The 13,206-nt window shown below is 45.3% G+C and overlaps 1 non-coding gene across 1 annotated transcript; it reads left to right on the top strand.

The window, feature by feature from the left end:
• Positions 1-8,682: 8,682 nt before the first annotated feature.
• Positions 8,683-8,758, top strand: TRNAT-AGU (transfer RNA threonine (anticodon AGU)). Its single transcript has one exon. It is a non-coding gene; the product is annotated as a tRNA-Thr (tRNA).
• Positions 8,759-13,206: the final 4,448 nt, after the last annotated feature.

Raw genomic sequence — 13,206 nt, 5'->3', positions numbered from 1 at the left:
TGAAGAATAACTACAGAAATAAATAAGCCAAATAAAAGAAGTGATACTTGCAAGCAGCTACCTATAAGAACAGGTTCTGGAGACCCAGCAAAGCCATGGACAGAGATAGATAATGATCAGAAAGACCCAGAGACCCAGCAAACTCTGTTGATTTACACCAAAAAAGAACAGAGTGACCCTAAGCTTCCTTCCCTTTTCCAGGACATTTTCTCCACGCCAGCACTACAGCAGTTTCGGAAAGTAGCAATGTCACCGCAATCAATCTCTAATAGCCTATTATTCCTACCTGCAATAGAGAAACTGACACTATTGTTCTCTTGAGAACCTCGTCCATTCTCACAGCTGCAGTTTAGATCCTACATGGAATCGAAAGGTACACAATGACACTTATACACATAATCACTTACTGACTATGTGGGAAGCCTCAAGGATTTGAGTTTTCGTATTCACACAAACTGATACCAGCCAACAGTCGACTTTTTGAGAAAGAGTGCTATTCTCAGGACGTCCACTAGAGGGCATCAGAAACGTTTCGTTATTTCAGGTGCCCTCCTCTAAGGCCCTTTTCTCAAGATTCACAGTGTCAGGCGGCAGAGGTCAGAGAGTAAGAAGGGATCACACTGTCAAAGACTACACAGCCCTGTCATGGAGCTTCTGATTGATGTCAGCAGTTACGAAGGAATGACCTCAGAAAGTGCACAGCCCTATCGCTTAACCTGTGATTCCCAACCAGTCGTGTCAACCATCATTTCCATTTTGAGTCCTAGAAATGAATGAAAGGGGGCCAGAGTCACATGGCACCACTGTTCTTTAACATAGACAGAGGGAGAGACCAAGAGAGGGATAGATATTGACAAACAGAAAGGTAAACAAATAGGAAGCATCTACTCTATGTTGAGGCACTTAACCTGTTCATCGATTCCTTTCTCATATCTGCCCCGAAGGGAGGGGACCTATCATACAGCGAGGAACCTGCTGCTCAAGCCAGCAACCTTGACCTTCAGGCCAATGACCCTTGGGATCAATCCAGTGACCACAGAGTCATGTCAAAGATCTCACTTTCGAACCAGAAATCCTAAGGAGCCACGTGCAAAGTGCATAAGCCAGTACTCAGTCCAGAGATCTCAGGGTCTTGACCGAGGGTCTTCTGCATCTCAGTCTGACAGTCTATTCAATTGGACACCACGTAGACAGGAAATAACAGTCTTCATATACAGGGTTGGGTGATCTGGGTGAAGAACTCAGTAGACACGTCCTGCAGCCATGTCACTGGATCAGGAGGGAGATAGGAAAGCATGCTCCCTGGGAAAACATCAGTGACACATTACGACCGCCTCCTTCAACTGTAAGTGTACAAACTACAGGAAGGCAGAGCACTGGATGATGCCACAGGACCCCAGTCGTGCACTTCTGAGGGATTACAGAAAGAACATGGAGATCTGCCATGATTACAGAAAGAACACAGGAGCTGGCACAGCTTCACCCTTGGAGGCTACCTGCCCTAGGACATGAGCACTGGGACCAGGGAGCACATTCAGGGGTACTGGCAGGCAGACATAAGGGGGGATGCACAGAAACTGTTTTGGGACCCCTCCTGAAATCATTGGAATGTGAAATCAGTGCACGTCCTACTCCTCTGACCGTTCCAACGCACCTCTATGGGCAATACTGAGGTTCCCTGTCACAACACTGCTATGTCCTCTCACCCTGTGGATGAATCCCTCGATGAATCACTAAAACTGCTGGCAACACACGTGTAATTTGCTTTGGCTACGAGGAGAGAACTGGTCCCCCTTAAAGGCATCTTCATCCCAACCTCTCTGGCAGAGAAGACATTCTTCCATGTATTCCAGGGAGACGAAATGATCCGGACCACAGGTGGGCAGAGCAGGTCAGTGCAACCCCCAACATGTCCTCTGGGTGGCAGCGTTCGAGTAAGGAAATGGAAATATGTATCCCAGTGCAGAAGAACTTGCCCTCTGACGACATACGGATCCTTCCTCACCGCCCCAGTATTCATCATATACAAGCATGGGCTCCCCAAGAGTACGGAGGTGTGTCTCTGACTCTTATGGAGTGTGGACACTTTTCCCCAATAAAAACGCTAAACCAGGGCTGACATAGTGAGACAAGCAGAGTAACAAGCGAGAGAACACAGGAACTTCAGACAACAATCTCGTGCTAACGGGGCCAGGAGGGGAAGGGGGGACTCATACAAGTATTGAGAGGTTTAGACATGAGGATTGGGAAATAGTGCACATACCCCACAACTGCAGAAGTGAAGGTAGATAGCCTCCCCTGAGAAAAGTACTGCCTGGGCCCCCATGACCCTTGGGCCCCATCATCACAGCTCAGTAACACCTCCCAAGCAGAGAAAGACTTAAGGTGCCCTGGACAGTCATGCTCAATTGGCATCAAGACAACAGCAAGCATTTATGAAAAATGTGCTTTCAACCAACAAACTCACTACAGGGTTTATCAATAAAGCCTATCGCAGCATAATGATTTGTACACTATGGAGGGGTTACAGTCCACCAAAGTACCATTCAAAGACCTGACCTTCAAACTCGATACTTGAAAAGAGCAAAATAAGAGAAAGTCCCATCTTAACACAACTGCTAGCAGGAAAGGCAAGAGCTGTCGGACACATTTTACCCAGAAAAGACACGTGGAACCAAGAAAGAAGGGCTTTGCAGCACCCAGCACAGAACAGTGATAAAACACCTTGACTTCCACACTCAAGGAAAGCTGGGAGAAACAGACACATGGAATCAATGCACTGAGCAGCTATAAAATCAATACACTCAGGCGCTGAATCCATACAGATGGCAACAAAACTCTATTCCAAATGCCGTACCATTTCCTTTCCTGATCAATAACAGGGTTGAAATAATACATGCAATGAAGCACTATCTGCTCATCCAGGGCAAAGAAATCACATCCAACAATGTAAACAGAGGCCGACACACACATTTTACACACAGTTATGGGACCTCAACCACACACTCATGCTAACGGAACCCACCTCAAAGATCAAGACAAGTTAGGTACAGGTGAGATAAATGGACAAACACCGCCCCCCCCAGAAACCCTGGGCAGAAGCGGAACTACAAAACTATGAACAAAGTCCTCAAGCACCACAGAATAAGCACGTCAGCAAAGAAGCCAGCAAACAGTGAGATAGAGGAAAAATCCGACAGGTGAAGCCAGGACCGTACCTCCAAACAGCCACCTTCATAACAACTTTCTGAACTCCCGGTGGAAAAAAAACAACAAAAAACACGAAAGGAGAACTCTGAAAGCCTCAGTTCTCCAACAAACTAAACAGCAGAGCAACAGAAAAGGTGACAGAACAGAGGGGCACTGCACTGACAGGTACTAAAGACCAGACAGGCAGCAGCAGTTTGGGCAGGTGCACCCTCCGCAGCTCCATTTCAGAACGACAGCTGCTCGTTTTCCTCAGCTCTTTCTCATTTTTGGAAGTGGAATGAGCAACAGAACTGTTCTGGGAAAGTAATCTCTGCAAATAATTTTTTGTTACTGTTGATGGAGGAAACATTAGGGGTTTGTCCATAATGTCAAAACCCAGTGTCAACAAATTGCAATATACTCTCAATTATGTCCTTTCTGATCCTGAGAGCATAGGGCAGGGGTCCCCAAACTACAGCCCGCGGGCCACATGCGGCCCCCTGAGGCCATCTATCCAGCCCCCGCCGCACTTCCGAAGGGGCACCTCTTTCATTGGTGGTCAGTGAGAGGAGCCTAGTTCCTATTGAAATACTGGTCAGTTTGTTGATTTAAATTTACTTGGTCTTTATTTTAAATATTATATTTGTTCCCATTTTGTTTTGGTTTTTTTACTTTAAAATAAGATATGTGCAGTGTGCATAGGGATTTATTCATAGTGGTTTTTTTTTATAGTCCAGCCCTCCAACGGTCTGAGGGACAGTGAACTGGCCCCCTGTGTAAAAAGTTTGGGGACCCCTGGCATAGGGCATCCTGTCACACATGCTCTGTGTCATTTGACGGTGTGGAAAGGTCACAATTGAGAGAGTAGAGGGTCTGGGTTTGATCACATCGGCTCTGGTCCCTGTGATGTTAGAAGGGGTTCCTACCACAGGGATCATGGTACAGCAGGGCTGGGTCTACTGACTGGCGAGGGGCCCCACCTTCGAGGGGTCACATGAGCTTTGGATTTTGTCTCCGTGGAGAGGAGTCCCACCTGAGAGAATGATGAGCTTTCTCACATGCACTTTAGTTCCTACCATTATGGAGACACAAACATCCAGAGCTGGGGGTGATGGGAGGTGCCTTGGACATTCACTGTGTCCTTGCAACATGACAAGGATAGACAGATACTCAGTAAACGAGTGCTGTTCACTGTCCACAGGATGGCAGCACTGACTGGCGTGTTGCTCTGTGTAAAGTAGCCCACTCAGGGGCTCTCTCACAATCCTAACCCTTCATGAAAGGTGACCATTGGTACCCCTTAAAGCTCCCTCACAGGAATGATGCTTCACTCCCTTCCTCGCTACCTCTCTCATGGGAAGAGTAGCACACGGAACTCAACGATCAGCAACCACACACCTCACTCCACACAAATCACTACAGGACAAGGTGACCAGCTGACTCTCTCTACACACACAATATTTCTGACTCACCTCTTCCTCTCACAGAGTATGCCTCTCATACTCATTGCCATGAACCCTGAATTCACTCACAGAATACAAAGACACTCTCTGGTTAACTACCTAAAGACACGAAATGTCACCCAAGATGGCCAAAGTCACCAATCAGGGCACATGGGAGAAACAACTGCTGACACAACCAACACACAAGTTGTTTGGTAGAATCACACAGATAGTTTATTACTCACAGATCCTATGGTGTGCCTGGGTACAGCTTTAAGGGGCACCGTGGGCGTGCTCTTCTCAGCTGTCTTTGGTCAGAGCAGCGTTCAACCGTTCAACGTTGGAGTTTGGGTGACTAACACAGCAGGGGAGCCCCTTAGCTTTAGTACCTTTTCAGGCCTAAGCCTTCTAACAGGTGTCAATCTACAGGATTATCACCTCAGACCACCTTTTTGGGAGTTCCTCACAGGGAGCCCTTTTTATGTTCATCTACTGAAATGTCCCATCCATCAAGCCACTTTTAAGGTGTTCCTAGGGGAGCTTCTTGTTTATGTTAACCTACAGAATTATGGCATCAAACCACTTTTTACCTATATACAACTTCACACACACGAACTGGACCTTGTGTGAAAGGCAGAATCTCCCTATCATATCTGTACACACTAGATTAATTACTGTCCTGACGTCACAGCCTTATTCACTTTCCTTAAATGCTTTTAACATTATATTCTAATTATTTCTGTATATCTTTCATACTTTTCTATATTTCTATATATCTAATTACTTTAACATTATATTACTGCAACATTCGTCCACACCTCAGAGCTGCCCCTGGCACTTTCCCTCTTGACTTGGGCCCCGCCTCTCACCTCCTGCCTGGTCTACCTCTGGCCTCAGGAAAGCCTTGAAGCTCACACAGCACTTTAGTTTTCAAAGCTCCATTTAGATGAAAACAGCCAGGAACTGGGTATACTTGTGCATGTCTACTTTGGCAAAATAAATTCACTTACACTTCACAAAACTAAAAACTACCATTGAAAAGGCCTTATTTAGAGAATATCAACACAAGCCACAACCTGGGAGGTTCTGGAGTACAAAAAACCTTAAAAGGACCTGCAGAATCCAAGGGAAACGGTGGGGAAATTCTGCAGTGTGGGGCGAATAAAGGGTGACAGTCATTCCAGGGAAAATAATACAAGAATTTCAAGAATTAATTACTGTGAATACAACTATTAATTCCTCCTCACAGTCACAATGGACAACCTACTGTGAAACCTCTTAGGTGTCATTTCTGTAACCCTGCCAGCACAGGCTTGTGGCAGGTGACCAACCACAAGGGAATGTCCGATGTACGGTTGAAACTGCTGACGGTTGAAAATGTACAAACATCCGTAATTAGTGGAAAGCACCCCTGTGCCCAGTGATAGTGGCAGCCAATCAGCAAATGCCCTGCCGCCCTTCCTACTTCCCTACCCATAACCCTTAAAAAACGTGTCCTGAGACTGTAGCCAGAGCTGCTCTCCCTTACGAGACAGCCCGGCAGGTTTCCTTTCATTAAAGCCTGTTATGCTGGTCTTTTGGACTTCAAGTGATTCTATCAGAATCCTTTGGTATCCGGCAAATATTGTAGTAAGGTACCAAAAAGCTGCAAAATTAATATATTGATATTTTAGGAAGAAAGGTCAGGCTTACCTGTCCCGTCCTTCCTTTTGGGAGGGGAGGGAGAAGAATGTAGAAGTTTCTGGCTTGCAAGAACAATTGGGTCATTTAGTTTTAAATCTAAAATAAAGGTTAGCCGAGAAACTTCTTCTCTTTCAATGGGAGACAGAATTTACATACCACCCTACATTGATTGAAGTCCCTCCCCCCTCCTGGAATCTTGAGGGTAAAATACCTCTAGGCAAAGGAGTGAAGATGAACCCTAAAAGATTTGTAAACATCTTTGATTGTGTTACCTTGAAAGTCTTAATGTTTCTGTGTATCCCCTAAACAAATGTTGTAAGCTTGTGCCATGATGTTATGCTTTCCCCCACCCGTGTGTGATCAAGGGTATATAACCAGCTGAGATGTATTGGGCACACATGTTTTGGGTTTGCAACTGCCTCGTGTCAGCCATATGCGGCCAACTTATTTAATAAATCTCCTCCTTTAATAAAACTCTTCAAAATTCATCTGGACTTGGTGTCTCTATGTAAACCCGTGGAATTGAGGTACGGGTACTTTACAACAATATCATACACATGAGTATTGTGCACTTGGTCCGACTGAGGTCAAAACTCATGACTGCAAATAACAGCCCTTTCTATCAATAAGCTTAATTCACCCAGTAATTTCAACTTTTCCTGTACTTAACTTAAACTCCCACTTACTGCAGAGGGAATAAAAAAAAGAATAAAAAGAAAGAGAAGAAAAATTATCATGGAAATACATTCAACACACCTCTCTCATTCCGAGACGGACCGTCATTCCTTCAAAAACGATTCACGCCTCCCCCTTAAAAAAAATCGGTAAGGACAGAAAAAATCTTACATGAACAGCAGAGTGGATTCCGCCTTCGCAGAGGATCCGCTCTACTGTGAACCTGTGCCACGGTGTCATTCCCCGAGATGTCCACACGAGGGCGCAAGGGTACCGCGTAACCGCATAAAACAAGACACAAGTGGTAACATGGAAACTATGTATCTTCCTCTTCTGACGGCTCCTCTAGAAATCCGCAACAAAAAGTAACTACAGAGCTCTTATAGCTACAAGTATCGAATGCACTTCTCAATAACCCACAAAATAAATTGCACTGACAGTCACAATACTATTGGAATTTAAACATAATAAAAACACCGCACACCAAAACACAGGAAAGTCTTTAACAGTCTTTTCTGCACAGAGGAGCAAGAAAGAAAACCTGACGGTTCCCGACTTTGTCACTTTTCTTCAGAACCTACGTTAGTACACTGAATGCACCTCACCTTCACGCCGCCTCGGCGACCGCCCCCGTCGGAGCCCGGGTGGAGGTCCCAACACCCCTTTTCACCGCGGGTCTGGACTATGCGGAGCCTGAGGCCGCCCCGCACCTGCCTCTCCCCGCCTCTCCACTCATTCTGGTGCGCCTCGGGCCTCGGGGGTGCACCACACCCCTCACCGTTCTTCTAGGTTTCAGGGACCCATCGAAATACAAAAAAACTGGGGACTTTATAAAATTAGAATCAACTCTTTTAAAAAAACTATTTACATAATAAAAACACAAGCCAGAAACGGAGAGAACATCTTTACTCACCATATACCTGATTAAACATTTCTGTTCCATAGACGGACAAAAATACATTTCTGATCAGAATTCACAGAGCACCTAAGCCTGACCAGGCGGTGGCGCAGTAGATAGAGCCTCGGACTGGGGAGCGGAGGAACCAGGTTCTCAACACCGAGGTTGTTGGCTTAAGCGTGCAGGCTCATCTGGCTTGAGCGCAGAGTTGCAGGCTTGAGCAAGGGGTCCCTTGGTCTGCTGGAACCCCCTGGTCAAGGCACATATGAGAAAGCAATCAATGAAAAACTAAGGTGCCGTAAGGAAGAATTGATGCTTCTCATCTCTCTCCCTACCTGTGGGTCTGTCCCGCTCTGTCTCTGTCACACAAAATAAATAAATATAACAAAATTCACATAGCACTCTAAAACAAACAGCCACACTGAAAATTAACTCGTATCCAAACACACCAGGTGAAGGAACACAGTGTGTACAAAAAAGGGTTCAGTGGAATGGGACCTCCTCCTGATCGGATATAAATTTCCCAATTGAACAGGTCGAGGTGGGAACTCACACCCCTGGCAAATCACTTCTTTACCAGAAGGCTTCTCTTTATCATCACTGAGCTGTGTCTGGTGACTCTCTACATCTATAGAATCATACCTTTGACCTGCCCCCTGACAGTCCCCTCCTGCAAAACAGTGAGATCACAGACTCTTCCCTACTTGCTCATCCCATCCAGCTCTGGCTCTCAGGCCCTCACGCAATCTTCCCTCCTTTCTTTTATTTCACATGCATTAAAGAAATTGCTTCTAGGCCCTGGCCGGTTGGCTCAGCGGTAGAGCGTCGGCCTAGTGTGCGGAGGACCCGGGTTCGATTCCCGGCCAGGGCACACAGGAGAAGCGCCCATTTGCTTCTCCACCCCTCCGCCACGCTTTCCTCTCTGTCTCTCTCTTCCCCTCCCGCAGCCAAGGCTCCATTGGAGCAAAGATGGCCCGGGCGCTGAGGATGGCTCTGTGGCCTCTGCCTCAGGCGCTAGAGTAGCTCTGGTCGCAACATGGCGATGCCCAGGATGGGCAGAGCATCGCCCCCTGGTGGGCAGAGTGTCGCCCCTGGTGGGCGTGCCGGGTGGATCCCGGTCAGGCGCATGCGGGAGTCTGTCTGACTGTCTCTCCCTGTTTCCAGCTTCAGAAAAATGAAAAAAAAAAAAAAGAAAAAAAAAAAAAGAAATTGCTTCTCTCTCTCTCCACTCTCTAAAATGAATAAAACAAACAAACAAATAATAAATAAAATAAATAAAAAGACTGGGCTTGCCTGGACAAGGCACATATGGGAGTTGATGCTTTCCACTTCTTCCCACTTCCTTCTCTTTCTCTACTCTCTAAAATGAATTTTAAAAAATAAATAAATAAGAAATTGCTACACTGAGAGTCTCTACAAGATTGGAGATCTTCATCCCAAATGTTTGGAATCACTTTGACTCAAACTCTTAAAAACTCCCAATTTTCATGTTTCTTTAATTGATCAGAGCAAGTACCTAACTTTGCAAAATTAAGCTCTGCCTGATACATCATTAGGATACAGCAAATCAGACTACAATAATATGACACCCACATCTATTAGAACGGCTAAACTCCAAATATAGCAGTACCAATGTTCTCATGCATTCATTGTTTCATTTTTGGATGTCCTCTAACTGAGGATCGAGCCTACAACCTTGGTGAATGATGCTCTAACTAACTGAGCTGCCCAGCCAGGGCCTAACCATGGGTTTCATCCAACTATCTCACTTCAGGATAGAAAATACCTCTTTCAGAACCAATAAATTCCCACAAAAAAGAAAATCAGTACAGAGATTTAAAAAGACATATTTAACATAAGCAGGAAAGTAGATCGACCACTGACAGATAATGCACTGTACCCACCCTGTCCTACTGACCGCCACAGAGGTGTTGTTCCCAAGATGCACATGACCTAACAGCAGAAACACACACTGAGAACACATTTAAAATGGACCATATTGCACCATAAAGCAAATGACAACAAACCTTGGGCTCAAGCCAGATGAGCCTGTGCACTCAAGCCGGTGACCTTGGGGTTTCAAACCTCAGTTCTTTGCGTCCCAGTCCGATGCTCTATCCACTGCACTACTGCATGGTCAACCACGACATTTGAATTTTAGATTCTTAAATTGTGCTTTGCAATATCTTGATTTCTAAGATGTTTGCTTTGATTTTATTTAGATAATTTTCTGTACTGAATTTGACTGGAACAAATTTAATAAGGGCTATGATTTTCACAGAAAATTAGGAGAATAAAAGAAAGATAAATCAAATAATCTTAATAGATGTAGAAAAATAATTTGACACAATTCAACGCTCATTCATATAAAAATCTTGGTAATATATATAGTAATGCAAAAAAACTTCTGACCCTGGGCTGTTAGCTCAACTGGTTAAGGGCATCATCCCAAATCAACAAGGTTGTGGGTTTGATCCCCAATCAGGGCACACATGGGAATACAACCAAAAAATGCATGACTGAGTGTAGCAACAAATGCTTCCCTTCGCCCTGCCCCTTCCTTTCTCTCTTTTCTCTCTCTGTCTCTCTAAAAAAAAAATCTATAAAAATTAAGCCCTAGCCAGATAGCTTGATTGGTTGGAGCGTCATCCCGGAACACGGAGGTTACCAGTTCAATTCCCCAGTCAGGGCACACAGGAACAGCTCAATGTATTGTAAAGTAGCTAAATCCACAAATCTGCAGGTGTTCTCTGTAGAGGCACATGGTCCAAATGAGTTTTTGAAAAGTTTTATTAAAGGAGGAAATTAAATATGCTGGCCGCATATGGCTGACACAGGGCAATAGACCCAAATTGTGCCGACCCCCAAAACAGTTCAGGGGCTGTTTATATACTCCTGATTATACATGGGAGGGGAGAAAACCTGACATCATGGCATAAGTTTATACCTTTTGTTTAGAGATATGATACATTAACTACATGCTTTCAGGAGGGGAGGGGTAGTTCCCATAGAGACAGATGCCTGTAAATGGCTCATCAGCATAAGAAAAGATATTAATTTAATCTTTTTTTCTTCCTATACCTGGCTAGCTATTCACCTTCCCCTTCTGCATTTACAACACAATGCCATCGGCCATTTTAGTTTTGATGCTAATCACACAAGCATAGAAATCACACAAAATCTTTCTGCACACCTAGCCCAAATTAATAAAATGTTCTTTAAACTTCCTAAAGTATTAATATTGTTAAGCCTAATCCGGAGGGACTCTAAACGTTGAAGACACGAACAAAATCCATCCATTACACATCAAAGCTTTATTGTCTAGCTTGGCCAAGCGGCGGGCAACTCCGACAGAAATCTGAGGGAAAGCGCACCTGCCCTTTGTTCTACCTAGTTTTTATAGTTTTGTAAGTGGGAAGTACAGAAGTAAAAATTGCAATTAGGTGCCCTTTACCACTATTGGTTATAGTCATATGTCCTTAACATGATAGGACCATGTTCAATTTGCAAGCCACACATCATTTTGGAGAAAACAATTTATAAGTCAACACAATGGTAGAAAGATGTCTCTTTACATATTAAAAGGCATTTCTATATTTTTTAATGTTTATCGGCCATCTCTCTGTCCAGAGTCACACGTATTAACCATATGCATTTACATAGGAGAGGTAGTTTCGTGGGGACAAATACCCTCAAATGGCTCATTGCTATAAGAAAAGGTTTATTTTGGCTTTTCTCTTCCTGCACCTGGCTAGCCATTCACCCCTTTCCCCACAGGCGTGGTGGAAGGTCAGAGAATCCATGTTTTCCTCCCCTTTGTATTCACAATACAATGCCAAAGGCCATCCTGGTTTTATGCCAATCACACAGTACAGAGATTATTCACAAAATTTCTCTGCACACCTTAACCCAAATTAATAAAATGTTCTTTAAGCCTCTTAAAATATGAATATTGATTCTGTAGCTTTTGGTACTTTACAACACCTGCGGGTGAGGTGGCGCAGTGGCTCCTCACCTATCTCTGTTCCTCTGCTTCTCTTTCAAAAAAATAAAAGTACAAAAGAAGCTACCTAGGCTGATAAAAGATATCTAAAATCATCAAAAGAAAAATTATGCTTAATTGTAAAATGTTGGAAATTCTACCTCTGTCTGGGGATAAGGCATCAGTGCTAATGCACTTTGTTCTAGACATCTCAAGTCACTTCCATAGGTGAGCAAATAAGTGACAGTCATGCTGGTTACAAAATGAAATCGTGTTGTTATATGTACTGGTGTGTGTGTGCGGGGCGGGGGGGGGGAGGGGGTTGATGCACTCTGCTGTTTTTTAAAACCTCAATCCTCGAGGCTTCTTAGGATTAGCCATCAAGAGAAAGTGTTCTTGTCTCTGTCGGTAATATGGTAACACAATCTCGCGGGTGCAAGCCAAGCAGAGGAGACTGGCTGCCCTGCCCTGCGGAATGCTGGACGAGCTGCCGAGTGACCATGCCCACCAGTAAGTGCATGTAGGAGCCAGACTGTCTCCATGGCCACAGCCGGTCTAAAGTCAGCTTGGCTTTCCTGGCGCTGAACTGATGTCAAGCACTGGTCACCAAACCCGTATAAGAGGAGCCACGGGGTCACCTAGTGTGCATCTGAAGACAGCACCCAGGACGCCCGTCCCCAGGAGGTCACCTGCTTTGGCTGAAAAAAGTAAGCTCTGCCTGAGGAGAATTTAACTTGTTTATAATGATTCCCACTGAGATTTCTGATGAAAATGCCCTGGTGGGGCAGCAGCTGCAGTGTACCTGCCCACGGATCGCCTGCCTTCAGGTCTCTTCTCTCTGTGCCCTCCACCGGCTCGCCAGCTCCCTTACCTGGTGTTTCTGCACTGCCCAGGGGCTGAGCCAGGAGCAGCTGGTCTCGGCTTGACTGTCATTCGATTTCAATGAACCGGTTACTCTCAGGAGGTTCCTGCCCAGACCCTGAGTAAGTGTGGGCAGCACCTGAGGCTGCTCACAGGGTCAGCGCTGTTGGAATCCATGGGAGTCCGAAAGACCAGAGTAACAGGCTCTATTGAAAGGAAGAAAGGAACCCTGCCGGGCACTTCTCCCGGGGAGAAGAGCGCTGGTTACAGACTAGGGGCGAGTTATATAGTGTTTGGGAGAGCCTGAGGGGATACTGAGGCAAAAGTCCTGGTATGTCCAGAATGCTCCTCCTTGGGGGGCTTGGAGCATGTGGGTGTTGAATCAAAGGTCCTGGTGTGTCCGGAGCCCTTCCTTGGGGCGGCTTGTCAGCTTTTTGGAATTCCTCTGTCTCAGGGGTGATAGTCCAGTAAGGGTG

Source organism: Saccopteryx leptura, chromosome 7, assembly GCF_036850995.1.
Source record: "Saccopteryx leptura isolate mSacLep1 chromosome 7, mSacLep1_pri_phased_curated, whole genome shotgun sequence".
Lineage (NCBI taxonomy): Eukaryota > Metazoa > Chordata > Mammalia > Chiroptera > Emballonuridae > Saccopteryx > Saccopteryx leptura.
Note: the sequence above shows the minus strand (reverse complement) of the source record. Positions and strands in the feature narration are given on the sequence as shown.